The following is a 21260-nucleotide window of genomic DNA, read 5'->3' as shown; positions in this document are numbered from 1 at the left end:
GTCCATACTCTCTTATCTCTCCCTTAACTTTATGCATATTACTGTTTCTTAATATTAATTTCAGATTCTAAGTATAACCAAATCCATCGTTTCTTACAGATTTGTCATTTGATTAGTGTTTCCATGCTAAGTCACAAAGATTATCCCATTTTCTTTCATTAATTTTAATTTTACCTTTCACATGTTTTTCACATGGTTTTGCCTTTTCTTATTAACCTATGTGGTATAAAAATATAATAATTTTCAGTTGGTCATTCTTTATTCTTCTCTATGGCTACATAATATCACATTATATGACTACAGTGTATTTAAGCAGTATGCAGATGATTTTTTTAGGCTTTTCTAGTATACTCACTTATATAAACAGTATCTTTCTGGAGTTGCTAGGTCAATATGTTTATATGTTTTTGGTGTTTTTTGTTTTGATTACTGTCAAACTGCCCTCTAAACTACTGTTCTATCTGTGATGTTCAATAATAGTACCCTTCATATTTCATGCATATACATTTATAGATAATTCATATGAGAATTCTCATATCTAATCCTAACCCTAACCCTAATTGGAAATTTCTACAATTGGAAATCAATCAAGATAGCAGAGTGAATGGACCTGAAGCTCATTTCCCCCATAAACACTTCAAAAATACACCTACATGTGGAACAATTCTCACTGAAAACTAACTGGAAACTGGCAGGATTCCTGTACATCCAAGTTCAATTCAGTTCAGTCTCTCAGTCATGTGCAACTCTTTGTGACTCCATGGACTGCCGCATGCCAGGCTTCCCTGTTCATCACCAACTCCTGGAGCTTGTTCAAACTCATGTCCATTGAGTTAGTGATGCCATGCAAACATCTCATCCTCTGTCATCCCCTTCTCCTCCTGCCTTCAATCTTTCCCAGCATCAGTGTCTGTTCCAATGAGTCAGCTCTTCACATCAGGTGGCCAAAGTATTGGAACTTCAGCTTCAGCATCAGCCCTTCCAATAAGTATTCAGGACTGATTTCCTTTAGGATTTATGGTTTTGATCTCCTTGCAGTCCAAGGGACTCTCAAGAGTCTTCTCCAACACCACAGTTCAAAAGCATCAGTTCTTCAGTGCTCAGCTTTCTTTATAGTCTCTCACATCCATACATGACTACTGGAAAAACCATAGCTTTGATTAGACGGACCTTTGTTGGCAAAGTAATGTCTCAGCTTTTTAATATGCTGTCTAGGTTGGTCATAGTTTTATTCCAAGGAGCAAGGGTCTTTTAATTTCATGGCTCCAGTCACCATCTGCAGTAATTTTGGAGCCCCAAAAATAAAGTCTCTGTTTCCATTGTTTCCCCATCTATTTGCCATGAAGTGATGGGGCCAAATACCATGATCTTAGTTTTCTGATTGTTGAGTTTTAAGCCAACTTTTTCACTCTCCTCTTTCACTTATATCAAGAGGCTTTTAGTTCCTCTTCACTTTCTGTCATAAGGATGATGTCATCTGTGTATCTGAGATTATTGATATTTCTCCCAGCAATCTTGATTCCAGCTTGTGCTTCATCCAGACAGGCCTTTGGCATGATATACTCTGCATATAAGTTAAATAAGCAGGACAACTATATACAACCTTGCCTTACTCCTTTCCCTATTTGGAACCAGTCGTTATTCCATGTCCAGTTCCAACTGTTGTTTCTTTACCTGCATACAGATTTCTCAGGAGGCAGGTAAGGTGGTCTTGTATCTCATCTCTTCAGGAATTTTCCACGGTTTGCTATACATCCAAAGCTGTAAGAAAGATAAACATTAAATCTGGTAGGAAGGGAAGAAAGCAAGCAGGTCAGGATCTGTGCCCCTGGGAGAGGACCCAGAGGAAAAGGGAGATGACACGGGTAGACACCTGCCCTGGGGAGTGAGCAGTGAGAGCCACAGGCTGGGTGCCCAGTCCTGGGGTCCTACACCAAGGAGACAAGCTCCCCTGGAGGGTTGGAGGATGACTGGGACTAACAGGAGAGCTGTGGCAAGCCTGGACTCCACTCATGAGGAGCTTGTACTGACTTGCCCTCAAGGAAGAATCAAGCCCAGGACACAGAGGTCACCCAGTCCTGGGGTTGAGCCTGAGTGGTAGGTGCTTGTCAGTGTTGGCACTTCACTCAAGCACTGCAGCCCAGATTTCTGACAGCAGTTACAGCTCCTCCTGATACATGCCAAAGGGCCACTCGAGCCCACCCACCCTGTAGTGTGGTCCACAGCATGGGGTGCGTGTGGAGCCTGGGGACAGGGAGAGGGCTGGGAGGGACAAAGGGGACTTGCACCTGAGGCTGCGTTTGAGTGGAGCGAGGGAAACAAATACCGGCACCTGCATAGGCAGTGTGGAGGGGATGGGTCAGACCTTTGTCTCTGGTCAGCATAAGCCGAGAACTCACATGGACCCCAATTGCTTCAGCACTCACACCTGGCTCTACCCTTAGCTCCTCCACCACCAGCCCTCCCCTCTACCACACTGACAACTGCCAGCATCAAATCCAGCTTTCTCACCGGAGACACTGGGAATACACAGTATAGGCAAGCATCCACTTAAGGACACACTTTCAAGACCATAATAGGTAAGTGTTTCACCTAAATTCATGGAAGAAGAGAAAGTTAAGCAAAATGAAAGAGCAAGAGAAAACTCCTGGAAAAAATTAGGAAATTATCAGATAAGGAATTCAAAGTGTTGATTGTAAAAATGTTAACTGAATTAGGGGAAAGAATAGAACTACACATTGATAATTTTAACAAGGAATTAGGAAATATACAAAGACTCAATCAGAAATGAACAAGTCAATAGCCAGCATAAAAAGACATCAGAAAGATTAACAAGATTGTAAATGGAATTATTTTATTTTATTGAACTAATTTCTGAAAAAAAAAAAAGGTACATCAGAAGAAATGAATAACAGACTAAGTGATACAGAAGAATGAAAAAATGATCCAGATGATAGAATAAAATGGAAATTGCTCAATCAGAATAGCAAAAAGCAAAGCAAATTTTAAAAAATGAAAACAGTCTAAGAGATTTCTGGGTGGGATAGCATTAAATGCACAAACATTGACATAGTAGGAGCCCTAGAAAGAGGAGAGAGAGAGAATGGGATCGAAATGTATTTGAAGAAACCATGGTTGAAAACTTTCCAAACCTGAAAAAGGAAATAGATAGAAAACACAGAGGATTCCAAACAGAATGAATCCAAACAAACCCACGCCAAGACATATCATAATTAAAACAGCAAAAGTTAAAGAGAATACTAAAGTTGGCAAGAGAAAAACAGAGTCATATATAAAGGAATCACCATGTCTGTCAGCTGATTTCTCTGCAGAAACTTTGCAGACCAGAAGGGAGTGTCATGATATATTCAAAGTGCTTAAAGGGGAAAACCTGAAACCTAAGATACTCTGCCTAGAAAGATTACTATTAAGAATAGAAAGATAAAGGACTTCTCAAATAAGCAAAAACTAAAAAAAAAAATCATACTCTAGCTTCTCTAAAAGAAATGCTAAAGGATCTTCTTTAAATGGAAAAGAAATAAGAATCTAATAGGAAAGGGAAAACCTCACTAGGAAAGCCAAATATATAGTAAGCACTGGGGATTTACCATTTAAATAAGACAGTATGAAAATGAACAGACAATTATAAAAGCAACAGTAACTACAAATAACAGCTAAGGAATAAACATGTAAAATATGATTTCAAAACCACAGAATGGAGGGGAGAGAACAGGAGTACAAAGTACAGATCTTTTAGAATTTGTTTGAATTTAGATGACAATCTGTTTGAAAGTTCAGTTCAATCGCTCAGTCGTGTCCAGCTGTTTGCGACTCCATGGACAGCAGCACACCAGGCTTCCCTGTCCATCAACTCCCGGAGCATATTCAAACTCATGTCCATCAAGTTGGTGATGCCATCCAACCATTTCATCCTCTGTCTTCCCCTTCTCCTCTTGTCTTCAGTCTTTCCCAGCATCAGGGTCTTTTCAAATGAGCCAGTTCTTCTCATCAGGTGGCCAAAGTATTGGAGCTTCAGCTTCAACATAGTCCTTCTAATGAATATTCAGGGTTGATTTCCTTTAGGATTGACTGTTTTGATCTCCTTGCAGTCCAAGAGACTCTCAAGAGTCTTCTCCAACACTACAGTTCAAAAGCATCAATTCTTTGGCACTCAGCTTTCTTTATAGTCCAACTCTCACATCTATACACGACTACTGGAAAAACCATAGCTTTGACTAGATGGACCTTTGTCATCAAAGTAATGTCTTTGCTTTTATTTTTAATTAATTTATTTATTTAATTGGAGGATAATTACTTTACAATATTATGGTGGTTTTGGCCATACATCAACATGTCTCTGCTTTTTAATATGCCATCTAGGTTGGTCATAGCTTTTCTTCCAAGGAGCAAGCGTCTTTTAATTGAAACAAGTAGATGTAGTTACAGGTCAGTGTCAACTCCATGTAACCACAAACCAAAAACCTACAATAGATACCCAAAAAGAAAGGAACTAAAAGGAAGAAATACAGACATACTACTAAAGAACATATTTGCAAATGATAGGGCCTACAAAGGGTTAATATCCAAAACCCTTTGGACATTTGGATATATTAATGGCTCATACAACTCAGTATTGAAACAAACAAACAGCCCAATCAGAAAATGGACAGTAGACCTAAACAGAAATTTTCCAAAGAAGATATGCAAATGACTAACAGGAACTTGAAAACATGCTCAACATCACTAATTATTAGAGAAATGTAAATCAAAACCAAAGTGAGTTATCACCTCACACCTGTCAGAGTGGCCATCATCAAAAAATCTACAAATAATAAATGCTAGAAGGATGGACCTGAGAAGGCAATGGCACCCCACTCCAGGACTCTTGCCTGGAAAATCCCATGGATGGAGGAGCCTGGTGAGCTGCAGTCCATGGGGTCGCGAAGAGTCAGACACGACTGAGCGACTTCACTTTCACTTTTCACTTTCATGCATTGGAGAAGGAAATGGCAACCCACTCCAGTGTTCTTGCCTGGAGAATCCCAGGGACAGGGGAGCCTGGTGGGCTGCCATCTATGGGGTCGCACAGAGTCGGACATGACTGAAGCGACTTAGCAGAGGGATGAACAGAAAAGGGAACACTGCTACACTGTTGGTGGGAATGTAAATTAATGCAGCGACTGTGGAGAGTAATATGGAGGTTTCCCAAAAGTTAAAACTAGAACTTACATATGATCCAGCAATTGTACTCCTGAATATATATATATGAAAACACTAATTTAAAAAGATGCATGCACCTCAATGTTCATAGCAACACTATTCACAATAGCCAAGATATAGAAATAACCCAAGTGCCCATCAACAGACGATTGACTTAAGAAGATGTGATATATATATATATAATGGAATGTTACTCAACTATAAAAAAGAATGAAATAATGCCATTTATAGCGTGAATGCCTATCAACAGATGATTGACTTAAGAAGTCAATTGACTTAAGAAGTCAATTAATGCCATTTATAGTGTGAATGCACCTATATTCTCAGTGAAGTAAGACAGATAAAGGCAAATACTGTAGGATATCACTTATATGTAGAATCTAAAAAAATAAAACATATATAAAGACATAAACAGACTCTCAGGTATAGGGGGGGAGGGAAACCTGGAGGTTATAACGAGAAAAAAGAAGGGGGAGATGGAAGATGGGGTATGAGATTAAGAGATGCAAACTACTTAAATAAAATAGATATGCATAAAGTAGATATGCAACAAAAATATGTTGTCTAGCTCAGGGAATTACAGACCTTATCTTGCAATAACTTTTAATGGAATATAATCTATAAAAATATTGAATTGCTATGCTGTGTACTTGAAACTAATATAATATTATAAATCAATTTTACTTCAATTTAAAAAGTTATCTGGCATTCTATTGTGGTATTAACATTAAAGATTTTAAACTAAAAATATTGTATTCCACTACCCATATTATTGCTTGATTTTATCTTTATTTGAGAGCCTTAATTTTTTTCTTTACATTCTTTGTTGTGTCATATCTTGTTGTTTTACAGTAGCTCAGTTGCTAAGTCATGTCCTAATCTTTGCGACCCCATGGACTGCAGCACGTCAGGCTTCCCTGTCCTTTACTATCTCCCAGAGTTTGCTCAAACTCATGTCCATTAAGTCAGTGATGCCATCCAACCATCTCATTTTCTGTCACCCCTTCACTTCCTGCCCTCAATGTTTCCAGAGTCAGGGTCTTTTCCAATGAGTTGGCTTTTCACATCAGATGGCCAAAGTATTGGAGCTTCAGCATCAGTCCTTCCAGTGAATGTTTGGGGTTGATTTCCTTTAAGATGGACTGGTTTGGTCTCCTTGCTGTCCAAGGGACTCTCAAGAGTTTTATCCAACACCACAGTTCGAAAGCATCAGTTCTTGGCACTCAGCCTTCTTATGTGTTTTTATATTTTCCCTGAAAAAGAAAAGACTATGGTAGGATGATAGCAGACACATTAAAAGAAAAAAGATCTCTAGGAAACATAATAATTCCTGATTTTATTTCTCCCTGTAAGCAGGTACAAATAAAAACAGACTTCTGAAAACTTGCAGCCTAATATATTCTACTTATACTTAATAGACCACACTAAAATCAGAAATATCACTTGCAAAGTGATTATCTACCTTAACCACATTCACAATTATTTTTGTAAGTATTTTCACCAAAGATCTCTTGTCTTATCAAACAAAATTATATTAATTATTACCAAATATTTTGAAGGTACTTGACAGTAATTTTGGCCAGAAACCACATTTGCTAAAATGAGAAAATGTTTAGCATTTGGTCTATTTTGAAAGACACATTTTAAATTATTTGTGGGGAAAAATACACTCAGCATATAAGTATATTGCTAACTCATTTTTAAGCAAAATTAATTTTTATTTCAAGTCAAGAAAAATCTCCTATATGAATGAAATATTTAGTGGCTGAGCTAAAATGCGACAGTATTGGTACATTTTTCTTGTAACAGCATGTTAGCTAGCATATAGGTGACAGGCCTTTTTAGTCATTGTTAGTGGGACTGTAAAATGATATAAACTGGTTGGAATAAAGTTTGACAACACATTCAGTACATTAAATATAAGAGTAAGTTAAATACTAAAGTGAAAGTGAAGTCGCTCAGTCGTGTCTGGCTCTTTGCAACCCCATGGACTGGAGCCTATCAGGCTCCTCCATCCATGGGATTGTCCAGGCAAGAGTGCTGGAGTGGGTTGCCATTTCCTTATCCAGGGGATCTTCCCGACCCAGGAATCGAACACGGATCTCCTGCATTGCAGGCAGACGCTTTACCATCTGAGCCACCAGGGAAGCCATGAGAGTATTAAATAGAATGTTCTGTGGTGTTTTTGAAGAAAATATTTAAAGTCAGAAAAATCCCTAAAATTTATTAAGGAAAAATAAGTTTTTTAATAAACACTTTACACATTTTACTCTTTCCTTTACTTTCCAGTGATTAAAAAGTTATATATTCTGTCTCAGTTCAGTTCAGTTCAGTCACTCAGTCGTGTCAGACTCTTTGCGACCCCATGAATCGTAGCATGCCAGGCCTCCCTGTCCATCACCAACTCCCGGAGTTCACCCGGACTCATGTCCATCGAGTCAGTGTTGCATATCTAAAGTATGTTGACTCAACTTTCTTACTCCCAATTTCCTATATATTTCACAATAATTTCAAATTTGAAATTTAGATTATTACTGACAAACTGCTTTTACTTTATTAATCTCCCTTTTCAAGAATAATTTTGACATGTGTATTATATTCCTTGACTATATTTTATGGTCAATATTTGAAAAAAAAAGCCTTAGGGTTTATGAATTTAATTTTTCATCGCTCTTTTTATTTACATCATATTCTTTCAGTTCTTTCATCTGTTATTTTGATTCATTTCTCATTTGGTTAGAATATGTCCTCAATTTTTTCACAAAAGTTTAAATGATCTATTTTCTGGGATTCTTTGAGTCTGAGAACACTTTTTCTATCTCATTTGTGAATGAATCATAGCTTCTCCTTATTTAGAAACCTTGAATTACAATTTTTCATTCTCAAAGCATATGCAGATGTGGTTCCCTTGTGTGAAGCATTTATGAAAAGAAGAAATGTAGACAAATTTGTTTCTCCTCCTTTTCTCTGTTACCTTGTGGTCTCTGTGCTATAGTTCATACCATTATTTTCAAATGCTGATTTTTTATTACAAGAAGACTGGATGTAATTCTCTTTCCTTTGATATATTTTGTAGGCATTTGGTGAGTCTTAATCCGAACTCACTTTTGCTTCATGTCAGGAAAATTTTCTTCTATTGTTTCCTATTATTATTTTTCCATTTGCTCTATTATTTTTCTGTCTGTAATTCCCTGCCATGTTTGCTTGTACTCACATACTGAAATGACCTATTTGTATACCATTTTGGCTCTTTTTTCTTCCCCCTTTAACTGGAAGAAAAAATCAGAGAATATAGGGGTATAGTAGTGTTTATAGTCAGTGATTTCTTAGTGGTAGGATTAAAGGTAATGTAAAATTTTTAAACATTTTAAATTTCATGTGTCCAAGTTTTAAAGACATCTACAAATAATATATGTATTACTTCTGCAATAATAAAAAATGTTTTCAAAAATAAAGAAATAACTTGAAGAGGAAACATAAAAATTACAGGGAAAGAATTTCATTGCAATGCTTAGTGACCAACTCTGGCCATACTATTATAGATTCTTGTGTTTTAAAATCTGAGGGGGATTTAAGATTCAGTAAATGATTTAGTGATGCTAATAATTATCGCTATAATATCAGACAACAGGGGCTTCCCTGGTGGCTCAGTTGATAAAGTATCCACCTACAATGCAGGAGACACAGATTTAATCCCTGAGTTGGGAAGATGCCCTGGAGAAGGGCATGGCAACCCACTCCCATATCTGCCTGGAGAACCCCATGGACTGAGGAACCTGTTGGGCTACTGTCCATAGAGTCACAGAGTCGGACGTGACTGAAGTGACTGAGCACGCACACATGCATCAGATAACAAACATACGGGTAAAATTAGAAGAAGAGAGATTACGTTGCCTGAAAAGGTAACATTAAGATGAACTTAAAATTATTTTTCCAGAGTGTGACAGGCTTTCATACTGTAGTCACATATTTTCAACCCATGATCTGAACTCCAGTGGAAAGTTTAAGATACTGTAGCTTTTCCCCAACAACAAGGAGATGATTTTAGGAAACTTCCACAGTGGAAAACTTGGCAATTAAGGAATTTATGATTCAGTGTGAGAAATAAAACTAGAATAAATTCCTGAAATCCCTCAAAAATCTATTTAGTTACAATAAAATAATAAGGAATGGTGCAGAAATAATGCCAGTTGATATCTAAGCCTTACATTTATAAGGATATACATTGAGCTTTTAATTTTCATTTATTCTTCCAAACAGTCCAGAAATATTTTCGAATCTTCTCTAACGCTCCAAATATTTTTAAAGTGTTTTTGATCTGTTTTGCACTAATAGACAAATTAGGTATGCAGTGTTTGTAGTGATGGATTGCTTTGTATTTATGTTCTTGCCTATGTCTGGGTCTTCAAAGAATGATGCCTTCTGGATTCTAATATTTGGAATTTTGTGACCCCCCCACCTACCCCACTCTGAGTCCTGTCTTCATCAACATTTACTGGGTTAGTTTCACCCTTTACCTTCTTACAGATGATTCCAGAATGTGGCTGTAAGTGCTTCCTTGGCATTCCTTCTGTTTTTCTTACCTCTTTTTCTCTGATCTCTCAGTCTTTTTTCTTACATGCATGGAGCATCTAAGCCAGGAAATTTGATACTGCCCACAATTCTATACATATTCTCAGTTCAGGCCACTTTTCCTGCCACAAAGAAGTGGCTGACCAGGTAAATCACTCAAAGCTCTGCTCACTGGGAAGAGCTTATTTTACTAATGGTTTTCAAGCCACCTTTGACTATGACTATGATGCAGCCCATCATCCTTTAATGGCTTGCCCCTTGTAAGATGATCCCTGATAATTATCTTTGAGATCTGGTTCCCCCATCAGCTTGTCTTACAGAAGATCCCATGAAGTCATTGATGAGAGTTGAAATGGGGCCACTGGGCCCTCCTGCAGCATATTTTGTACCTAGGAAAACCATCCCTATTTCATGCAATTAATCCCCACATTTCTCAGTGAGTCAAAGCACCATCTGATTCTACTTGGGCTCTATCTTACATGTTCCTTTTCCATGTAATGTTAGATTCCTGTGCTGCCTGCCTGATCAATATATAAGTAAAAGAAACCAGTTCATGATGAAAGTTCTAGATCCACGGTCACTTGTTCTTAAACTTTCTATCTCTTTCAGCACATAGAAGGATGCTGATGTTTAATTCTTCATTGCAAATGTCATTCCCTTGTTTCAGAATCCTGGGGTCTTGCACTCTGACCCTCCCTCTGAAATTTGTCATGCACTCCTCTCAGCAGCGCTTGTCACCACTGACATGTGACTGTGTGACCCAAGTAGTGGGATGCAAGCCCTGTAGCCTGCTCCCAAGATAGATCCTTTTCCTACTCCAGGTTCCACTCAAAGATCATAGAATTTAGGTCAAAGTAAAGTTCCTAGTTGTGTGGGCTTTATTAAATTGATTATACGCATTAGGTACAACCCTCAATGACTGCCCATTTATTTTGTCCCTAGGAAAAATGGGCCCTATTTCATCCAATTAATAATCTCTTCAGTTCTCTGTGAGGCAAGGCCCCTTGGGTACCACCCTGCTCTCACTCATTGCACAGCTGTCCCAGAGTACTGGTGGTTAGTGCCACCACCTGGTATCTATTGCTTTGGGACTCCGGCATCCCCACTGCTCTCAATGAACAAGCTCTGTGTCAGCCTGCAGAGGAGAGTTAATGATGCAGGTGCCTTTCTCACTGGCACATTTACAGCAGCCTTGTGAATACTGAGTCCTCTGGGCCCTGACTTAGAACATAATCTTCCATCCTCTCCAGCACGGGCTGCTTTACTGAACTTTTTAGTTCCTTCCTCAACCACCTGCCATAGTCATTCAGCTTTTCAACTTCACTCAGTGGGGCCATCTTGCTTTCCAGGCTTCCAGAGCCAGCCTCCCAACAAGTTTGCATCATCCCCTGGTGTCAAGTCCTACATCCTGACAGACCGACCCATTCTCTTCACTTTTGGCTGTATTCTAACCACCTTGATCAAGTACTCTCCAAATCCAGTCTGTAGGTGCCCCCCTGGTTTTTGCCTGTATATACTGATTTTCTTATTGCCCCTTTGGCACAAAGCTCTCACCAGGCTCAGGACATCTTCAGTAAGCTATGAGTTAACCTCAGTTTTTGGTTTGGCAGGCAGCAGAGGAGGTAGTGGACCCAGTGGACTTAGCGGTGAGAACTCCTGGCCTCTTCCCATACAGGGAGAATACTAACTCTTAATAGGGAGAGAGAAGCCATCTCTCCAGGCTCTGAGAGCTTGGAGCGAGGGGGTCAAATATCTAGGGTGCATGAGATTGACTAGGGGTTAATGCACATGAAAAATTAAAAGGAAAAAGGCAAAATTTGACAGGAGAGCCTCTGACTGCAATAAAAATCTGACTGAGAACATCCACACCAACAAGGAACTCCAGTGCAAAAAGACTACCTTATTGAAGGACCCTGGTACTTTGTGCCACACTTAGGCATTGGCTGGGGCTGCCTGGGAGGAGAGTGGTCTCAGCTGGAAAGCTGAAGTGGTCCCTGGAGTTGTAATAACTGCAGGTTGTCAGCTGATTGTGTTTCTTGCCTCTTAATGGCAAGGTCTTCTATGAAAGAAAGATCTCCAAGGCAGAGTCCATGGCTGCCACAGCCAGCAAGGTCCTCCCACAATGAGAACTTAGGGAGGAGGCATCAGTTTTGTAGGTTTCATCTCTCATTTTCTCCAGGGCACAAGCTCATGGAGAGACACAGAGACCAAAATAGCCCAAAACCACACATTGTTCTTTCTCAGGGATCCATCATCCAATTCTTTTGCAAGTTAAAAATATGCTCACAAGATTCAATTGCAAAATAAATACAAAAACTAAAATTATTTTCTTTAATATTATCCATTCACCATCTGTTGTTTTTTACTATAGGCATAGCTTGTTTTATTATATTGCTTTACTGTAATTTGCAGATATTGCATCTTTTGCAAATTGAAGTTGATAGCAATGCTGCACTGAGCAAGTCTTTTAGGGCCATTTTTCCATCAGCATTTGCCCACTTCATGTCTCTATGTCACATTTTGGTAATTGTCTCAGTATTTCAAACTTTTGCATTATTATTACATTTTTCTGTTGATTTGTGGTCAGTGAACTTTGGTGTTACTACTATGACTCAGTGAAGGCTCAGATGATGGCTAACATTCTTTAGCAGTAAACTGTCAGGGGCCTCCCTGGTGGCTCAGACAGTAAAGAATCTAACTGCAATGTAGGACACCCGGCTTTGATCCCTGGGTTGGGAAGATCCCCTGAAGAAGGGAATGGCAACTCACTCCAGTATTCTTGCCTGGAGAATCCCACGGACAGAGGAGCCTGGTGGGCTACAGTCCATGGGGTCACAAAGAGTTGAACACAACTGAGTGACTAACATTTTCACTTTTCAGAGTTCCATGTGCTATAACAGTAGGTTCTAAAACACTAGGTTATTGGAACACACACACACACACACACACACACAGGATTTCCCTGGTAGTTCCGTGGCAAAAACTCCATGCTCCCAATACACGGGGCCCCGGTTTGATTGCTGGCCAAAGAGCTAGATCCACATGCTGCAACTAAGAGTTATCATCCTGCAACTAAAGAACTCATTTGCCACCATTAAGACAGTGTAGTCAAATAAATATATACATAGTTAAAAGTAATAATGATTTTTTTTTTAATTTAAAAACATGCAAGATGTGCCTTGCTAGGTGCCAGGCCCGTGCTTCCCCTACTCCAGGCCATGACTTATTAGTGGAATGAGAAATCAGTTCAGTGGGTTGTGACCCACTTTATTTTTTTTTAATAGAATGAGATAGGCTAGAACAGAAAATACCATTCTGTCTTTTACACAGTAAGGGTAAGTATCTTGTGAGAATTTTGTTTCTATTAGCTATTGTGTATGTGTGTGTGTGTGTGTGTGTGTGCACGCGTGCACTGGGTCACACTATTCTAGGCCCACTGAGTGCTGGCAACAGAAAGTTCATCTAAAACCAGCCACAGGAACTGATCCTTGCTCCTTCTTCAAATTAATTTCCACATGATTTCTAAGTCTAGGGTCAGACTAACTGATACAGCACCATACTGCATTCTACTGTCTATCCCCATCAGAGAGGAAAAGGAGCTCTATGTAAAGGCACAAAGAGGTTTATGACAAGTAGGCATAACCATGAGATTTTAAAACACTCTTAAATAACAGGCAATTTACCCCCAAGCATCATAGTTAAGAGCCATTCGACTATGAAGATCAGAGAAAGTCAGGGCGGAACTTGGCAACTATTAGAATGACATCACGTGTCCACCAAACTTCCACGTTAACTACAAGCACTTCTACCGTGAGCACATTATCAGTTCCTCTGTGCTACAGTTTTTAAACATGCAGTCTTTGAAAAAGCTCCTTTGGAATTCTGTGCTTTTATATAGTTAAAGCTGTTTAAGTTTCAAAATAAGTTTTAATTTCCCTGCCAAGAGATAGCAAAATAGGACTTCTTGCTAATGACATATTAAAAGAGTATGCTGATTATAAAAAGTGGATTTATTTTCCTTAAGACAGTGACATTTTCAGGAGGACTATGGTTATTTATAAAATGGAAACCATATCAGGGAATGGAAAAAGTTTGCAATTATGACTTAGCTGGCACAATCTTCCTTGGAACCTTGGCTCTTCCTGTACCCTTGACCTGTGAGTGAGATTGACTTTTCTAGCTCACATGGTTACCCAGCAGGATAAGAAGAGCTGACACTTATTTTTCTGTAATGTTTTCTCCTCAACTATGTTGAGATTTTTTAGTTGTAAAAAGTGTCAAGGGACTTCCCTGGTGGCTCAGTGGTAAAGAATCTGCCTGTCAATGCAGGAGACATAAGTTCAGTCCCTGTTCCAGGAAGATCCCTCACGCTGTGGAGCAGCTAAGCCCATGCACCACAACTACAGAGCCAGTGTTCTAGAGACTGGAACCGCAGCTACTACTGAGCTGACACGTGCCCTAGAGACTGCTCTGCAACAAGAGGAGCTGCCGCAACAAGAAGCCCAGGCACTGCAACTAGAGAGCAACCCCTGCTCATCACAGCTAGAGAAAAGCCACGTGTCAACAAAGACCGTGAACGGCCATAAATAAATAAATAATTTTAAGTGATCAAATCACAACTTAAGCTTTTAACCCAAATCTACCACATCTGATTTCAGTTCAGTTCAGTCGCTCAGTCGACTCTTTGCGACCCCATGAATCACAGCACGCCAGGCCTCCCTGTCCATCACCAACTCCCAGAGTTCACTCAAACTCATGTCTATCAAGTCGGTGATGCCATACAGCCATCTCATCCTCTTGTCCCCTTCTCCTCCTTCCCCCAATCCCTCCCAGCATCAGGGTCTTTTCAAATGAGTCAACTCTTTGCATGAGGTGGACAAAGTACTGGAGTTTCAGCTTCAGCATCAGTCCTTCTAATGAACACCCAGGACTGATCTCCTTTAGGATGGACTGGTTGGATCTCCTTGCAGTCCAAGGGACTCTCAACAGTCTTCTCCAACACCACAGTTCAAAAGCATCAATTCTTCGGTGCTCAGCTTTCTTCACAGTTCAACTCTCACATCCATACATGACCACTGGAAAAACCATAGCCTTGACTAGATGGCCCTTTGTTGGCAAAGTAGTATCTCTGCTTTTCAATATGCTATCTAGGATGGTCATAACTTTCCTTCCAAGGAGTAAGCGTCTTAATTTCATGGCTGCAGTCACCATCTGCAGTGATTTTGGAGCCCAGAAAAATAAAGTCAGCCACTGTTTCCCCATCTATTTGCCATGAAGTGATGGGACCAGATGCCATGATCTTAGTTTTCTGAATGTTGAGCTTTAATCCAACTTTTTCATTCTCTTCTTTCACTTTGATCAAGAGGCTTTTGAGTTCCTCTTCACTTTCTGCCATAAGAGTGGCGTCATCTGCATACCTGAGGTTATTAATGGTAACCACTCCATGGTAGACTGTAGCCTACCAGGCTCCTCCGTCCACGGGATTTTCCAGGCAAGAGTACTGGAGTGGGTTGCCATTTCCTTCTCCAGAGGATCTTCCTGACCCAGGGATTGAACCCAGGTCTCCCACATTGTAGGCAGACGCTTTACCATCTGAGCCACCAGGGAAGTCCTAATTTATCAAATTGCATCTGGACACAGCACCTTATATTTGTTCTTTTATTATTGATGTCACTCATTTGTTTGCTTTTGCTGTTTTTAATCCCAAAGTTGCAGCTGCCTCAGAGAAAAATAACTTCATTCCACGTGGTTATCCTATCCAATCCAAAAAAAATAAATTTAAAAATATCTCTGAATTAGGTATTATATCAACTAACTTGAAACATGTATGCCTGTTTTATTTAAAGCACTAGCAAATTGAAATTTTATAAAGGAGCATAATGATCTATATTAACAGGAAATAAAATATTAGACTCTGCCATCTATATCTGTAAACACTCTACACAATAGAATAAAAGGGTCAAAAGAGTGGTACTTGGGACTAGCCCTTAATCTATAATGTCTTTGGGACACATCTTGACCTTTTAAAATGGCTCTTCTTCTTTTTAAGGGGGCAGAGTTAGCATCCGCAGTTGAACCAGGAAAAAGAAGAGCTCCACTCTAACATCTTTAAGCTTACCTTTAGAAATGAGCATTTTTATAGAGGGCAACTTCCCATTTGCTGAGGAAATAACATCCTGGAAAATGAGTCAGAAATAAATATCCTCAGTTTAATGCTATATAAATACATTTGCCATAGGTTTCATTAAATATTCATGGTACACACATGTACAGGTCAAATTACCTTTAAATATTACATTTCTTTCCAGTGGTAGAAAATTTCAGATTTATTCCATGTTTGGAAGGAGCAGCGATGGGACACATGCGTTAGTATCTGCCAGCAAATTCAGTTGCTGGTTTCACTTAACTCACCAAAATGTGAAGTAGCCTCAAGTGTCTTGTCTATCTCCTAGAAATCACAGATGGAACTTAAAGCCATCCTAAAATCCTAAGTATTTTACACATACTTTAAAGAAGAAATGGATTGTTTGGTGCCTCCTGTATAATATGCCTCAGGCATGTTATACAAATCTCAGTTAATACAACCAAATCCATGAAGTAGGACTGATCATCCTTCCACATAATGCAATTGATTAAAAAAAAAAAAAATGGCTCAGACCGATACGTTGCACGTGATTGTAGGAAATGGCAGGATCTGCGTGGAAACAGATCCTGCTTCTGACAAACCATGGTTTGTCAGGGTCCCACAGTTCCAGTGCATCTCTGGTAAGATCAGTTGTCACGTGTGGCCCTGTAGATTACAACGTGGGCCGAGCATTAGCAACTTGAACTAATCAAGCCTCTTCTAACTTCCCCCTCCTGCACAGCAGCGCGGAAACACTCTGGATTCAAGTCCGAAGGATTTTTTGGTCTGAACCCTGTTCTTTCCCTGACTGATGTGCTGTGCTTAGTCGCTCAGTCGTGTCCAATTATATGTGACCCCATGAACTGTACCCGCCAGGCTCTTCTCTCCATGGGATTCTCCAGGAAATAATACTGGAGTGGGTTGCCATGCCCTCCTCCAGGGATCTTCCTAACCCAGGAATTGAACCCAGATCTCTCGCATTGCAGGTAGATTCTTTAACATCTGAGTCATCTTGAGTTACTTGTGCATTTCACATTCTTCTGATTTTTTTTTTTTTTCCATCAAGGGTAAACAAGGAATAATATTACAAGTACTGCCAATCTCATAGTAGAATCAGAGGATCGGCTGAGATGGTATATGGGGTCACTGTATGGAAAATGCCAAGCCCAAAACTGATGTAGGGCTTATGTAGATCTCATCACACACCCATCTCTGGTAGCAGACTGGTCCGCATCTTATCCAGCATCTGGCCACAGAAAGTTCATATGAAATCAGCCACAAGAACTGACCCTCTCCTTCCTCATAAATCCATTCCCATAGGGTTTCAAACTCTAGGGTCAGTCTACCTGATACAACAAGACACTATATCCCTCTGCCCGCTGCTCAGAGAAAGAATAAAGGGCTCCATGTAAAGGCACCAAGGGGTTTATGACAAAGCATAACCATGACATTTTGGCAGTCTTTGCTGTCTTTGAAAAAGACCTCAACTTCACCACCTCAACTTATGGCGTCACCTCTGTGGAGATGACCCCCATATTCATTTCCAAAGCCTATTATTCTCAAAGTGCCTCCAACTGAGAATGTTGATGTTTCTATAAATAGGCTTTACAGAGAGTTACTGAGCCATGTGGGGACCGTGGAAAGAAGGCATTCAGCATAGGGGTTTAAACATATTGCTAAGTTGATTAAACAATTTATCATCCAAACTGGGAGACTCTTTGAATGCTATTAATAATTATGCTGAGACAAAGGGTTTACACCAGGACTGTCCCAGGCACAGCAAGAGGAAGAATCACCCCATATATACCCCAATAAAAAACCATCCTATTTAGAGAAACACTAGTGGATGTTAACTGTCTCCCATCCTGTATTTATGGGTGTTAGTTCAACTGCTTTGCTAGTAACAGAGTCAAATTATCAGAGAAAACTGTATGGTAACTAAAAAGTAGGAATAAAATCATTTCTTATAAAAAAATAAAATAAAACCATTTTAATTAATCCTCCATGCTTATATATATTTTAGGAACTCCATCTTAATTTTCTTTAAAAAGGCAGCTGGATTATATCTAATGAAGGTGTTATTTTGATACATGTAAAAAATGTTAAATATGCCACAAAGTTTCTATTTGTTCTCTCTCTTTTTTTTCTTAATATGTCAGTTATATTAAAAAAAAAATCAGAAACGGTTCAGAAGTCTTTGAACCTCGGAGAGGCTCTAGACACCCCTAGGCCTGACCTTCCCTCTGGTTCTGTCAGTGGAGTTTAAACTAGCTCCTGCTACTGCTGCTGCTAAGTCGCTTCAGTCGTGTCCGACTCTGTGTGACCCCATAGATGGCAGCACACCAGGCTCCCCTGTCTCTGGAATTCTTCAGCCAAGAACACTGGAGTAGGTTGACATTTCCTCCTCCAATGCATGAAAGGGAAAAGTGAAAGTGAAGTCGCTCAGTCGTGTCTGACTCTTCACGACCCCATGGACTGCAGCCTTCCAGGCTCCTCTGTCCATGGGATTTTCCAGGCAAGAGTACTGGAGTGGGGTGCCATCACCTTCTCTGTTAAATTAGCTGGACATTCACAATTCTGCATCTTCTCAAACTCAGGATGTGTGCATGTGCTCAGTCACTCCAGTAGTGTCCAACTCTTTGTGACCCCATGGACTGTGGCCACCAGGCTCCTCTTTACATGGAATTCTCCAGGCAAGGATTCTGGAGTGGGTAGCCATGCCCTCCTCCAGGATATCCTCCCAACCCAGGGGTCAAATTCACATCTCCTGTATCTCCTGCATTGCAGGTGGATTCTTTACCTGCTAAGCCACCTGTGAAGCCCAAATTCAATATAGGTGAAACCAAACTCCTCTAGGTTCATCTATCACGTGACTATGATAAGGACTATAAGATCGACTGCGTCTGGGTCCACTGTCTTTGGGGCCAACACTGGCCCCAAATATCACAGAGTGACACTGCAAATCTGAGCCACAAGGGGAGCAGAAAAGAGGAGAGATGTAAATGAGAGCCAAGGCCAGAATCCCTGTTTGGTGTCACTTCCAATGGCTTCTGTTGCCTGTGATTTCTCATCCTCCAAGGGGCAGGGTGCACAAGCTGCAATGTCAAGGCGAACTCCAGGAGCAGGGCAGGGAGCCAGACACCTGAGCCTTGGCTGACAGTGGAGAACGGCTCAGGCAAGTGGCTTCTGGGGAAGGCAAGGTGACAAAGACGCATGCTGCTTCCCCATCTGACACTTACCTGCAGCACCATCTGTGGCACCTACTCAGAGCCGGGAAGTCTTCTGGCCTCTGGGGGAAAAGAGGGCTCTCAACTGCAACCCTGTGGACCCCGAGTCGGTGGATGCCTGCTCTGAAATAGCAGTGGCAATTCCTATTCGTAAAAATCCCACCAGGATTCTAGCGACACATTTTGAGGATTGCCCAGCAGGTTCTCATCCTGGTGTAACAGGCTTCCCATACACAACTGCCCCCTTTCGCCTGGTTGAATGAATCACTTTACACACCCATCTCAACACACACCTGCTCATTTCACGCCCCACATGTGCTGTCTTTACATCTTCAAGGCTGAGTTTCATAATATTGTAAGGTGACCTTTAGCATAAAAAGTGCCATCATGGAAGGAAAATCACTATCAGCCAAATTTTAATTAGTCCTGTAAGGATAATGCTGTAAGTACCCTGAAGGATGCTGGATGAGGGGACCCACAGGGCAATGTCACAGTGCCCATTTCTTGGAGGTGATCATTTCCCTGAGGATTCTCTGGCCATTGGGCAGACAGAGGTCCCTGGGTGCACCAGTTCTCTGGACCAGATCCTCAAGTCACTAAGCAGTGTCCCTCGTCTGTCTAGTTTATCTGACCTGCTGGCATCCATGGTGGAAGTGGAGTTCTTTCAACCCATGAGGAAGGCATGATCAGTCACCCGGGTGGATATAAAGAAAGAAACTTCTATTCCTTCAAACTACCAAACCTGAGCTGCATCTAATTACTACAAGTGCTCTATGCATATTTTTATGTTTCATTTTTAAAATGGGACATTTTTCTACCACTTACATGTCAGAACACTGAATTTCCAAAAGTTCAGTTTTTAATTCACATAACTAATAAACAGAATGCTTCCCAGGTGGCTCAGTGGTAAAGAATCCGCCTGCTAATGCAGGAGATGCAAGAGATAGGGATTTGATCCTTGGGTCCACCCACTCCAGTATTCTTGCCTGGAAAATTCCATGGATAGAGGAAGGTGCCTAGCAGCTACGTTCCATGGGGTTACAAAGAGTCAGACACAATGGAGGGACTGAGCACATGCACACTCGTTAAACAAAACAGCCAATTGATATATAAGCAAACTTGTTTTTGATAAGCCTACATTTGGAAGTTTTGCCTTAACAATTGAATATTTGCTGTTAATAATAAAAATATTCTCAGTTATTATTTAAAAATCTTTTAAATACAGAGACAAGTAGCCTGGATTCAGTGTCCATCAATAAATTTCCAAAATGCTGTGAAAGTAGGAAATTATTTAAATTAAATAAAATACATTCACTTTTATTTAATTCACTATTAAATAAAAGTGAATAATTTATTATGTTTAGAGGAAGCTTATCTTAAAATAAGAGCTATTGCTGGTTACATAGGTTATTGCAAAATCAGACCAAGGAACACAGAGAATCACAATGTTAATGGCCTTGCCTGGCAAACAGATTACTTTATAGAAAATTTTCAGACAACTCAGTGGCTAAATTTGTGTCTTTTCCATGATTAAATTATTTTCTTCTCATAGACTCAAACTTTCTTGAGTATAGAAACTCTGTCAATTTAGTCCTTTTATCTACAAAACACCTCATGTATTTCTGAGCATGCAATAGATGCTTAAAATATGCTTATATTTAACTTATATAACATTCCAGTCCTAACCTCTGAGAATCAAAAGTATTTGCATCGTACTTTACAGTTTACAAATCACTTTTATAAATGGTACAATTAGGAGGATTATCTTCAATGTAAATAAGCCATAGAAGCTAGAACTGAGAAAAATGTAAAGAGTTTCCCAAGATGACATGGTTTTTAAAACCTGTGTGTTGATGAACCCAACTTATATCATTTGACTTGAGCGCCTACAATCTTGGTTTGTATGTAAGGGAAGACTTTGCTGAATTAATGGATACCTCAATCAATAATGAAATCATTGAAAAGTAAGCACTGAAATCAGATTGTGAAGCAACAAGCTAGTTGATGATAAGTACCAAGGTTATTATTTATGTGATCTTCATTATTTTTTCTAAAGAAGAGTGAGGTAGATGAAACACAGAACAAACAAAATGATACCTCGCAAAACAATAGTCCCA

At 39.9% G+C, this 21260-nt stretch overlaps 1 long non-coding RNA gene across 2 annotated transcripts in view; it reads right to left on the bottom strand.

The window, feature by feature from the left end:
• Positions 1-2933: 2933 nt before the first annotated feature.
• Positions 2934-21260, bottom strand: part of LOC138984346 (uncharacterized) — a 40622-nt gene continuing 22295 nt past the window's right edge. Inside the window, exons 4-5 of one of the 2 annotated variants that reach the window (XR_011461591.1) lie at positions 15911-15968; positions 2934-6473 (exon numbers count right to left, since the gene is read on the bottom strand). This is a non-coding gene — a long non-coding RNA (uncharacterized lncRNA). The remainder of the gene's footprint in view (positions 6474-15910; positions 15969-21260) is intronic. The other variant, XR_011461592.1, reaches the window with a different exon arrangement.

The sequence above is a fragment of the Bos mutus genome, chromosome 21 (genome assembly GCF_027580195.1).
Source record: "Bos mutus isolate GX-2022 chromosome 21, NWIPB_WYAK_1.1, whole genome shotgun sequence".
Lineage (NCBI taxonomy): Eukaryota > Metazoa > Chordata > Mammalia > Artiodactyla > Bovidae > Bos > Bos mutus.
Note: the sequence above shows the minus strand (reverse complement) of the source record. Positions and strands in the feature narration are given on the sequence as shown.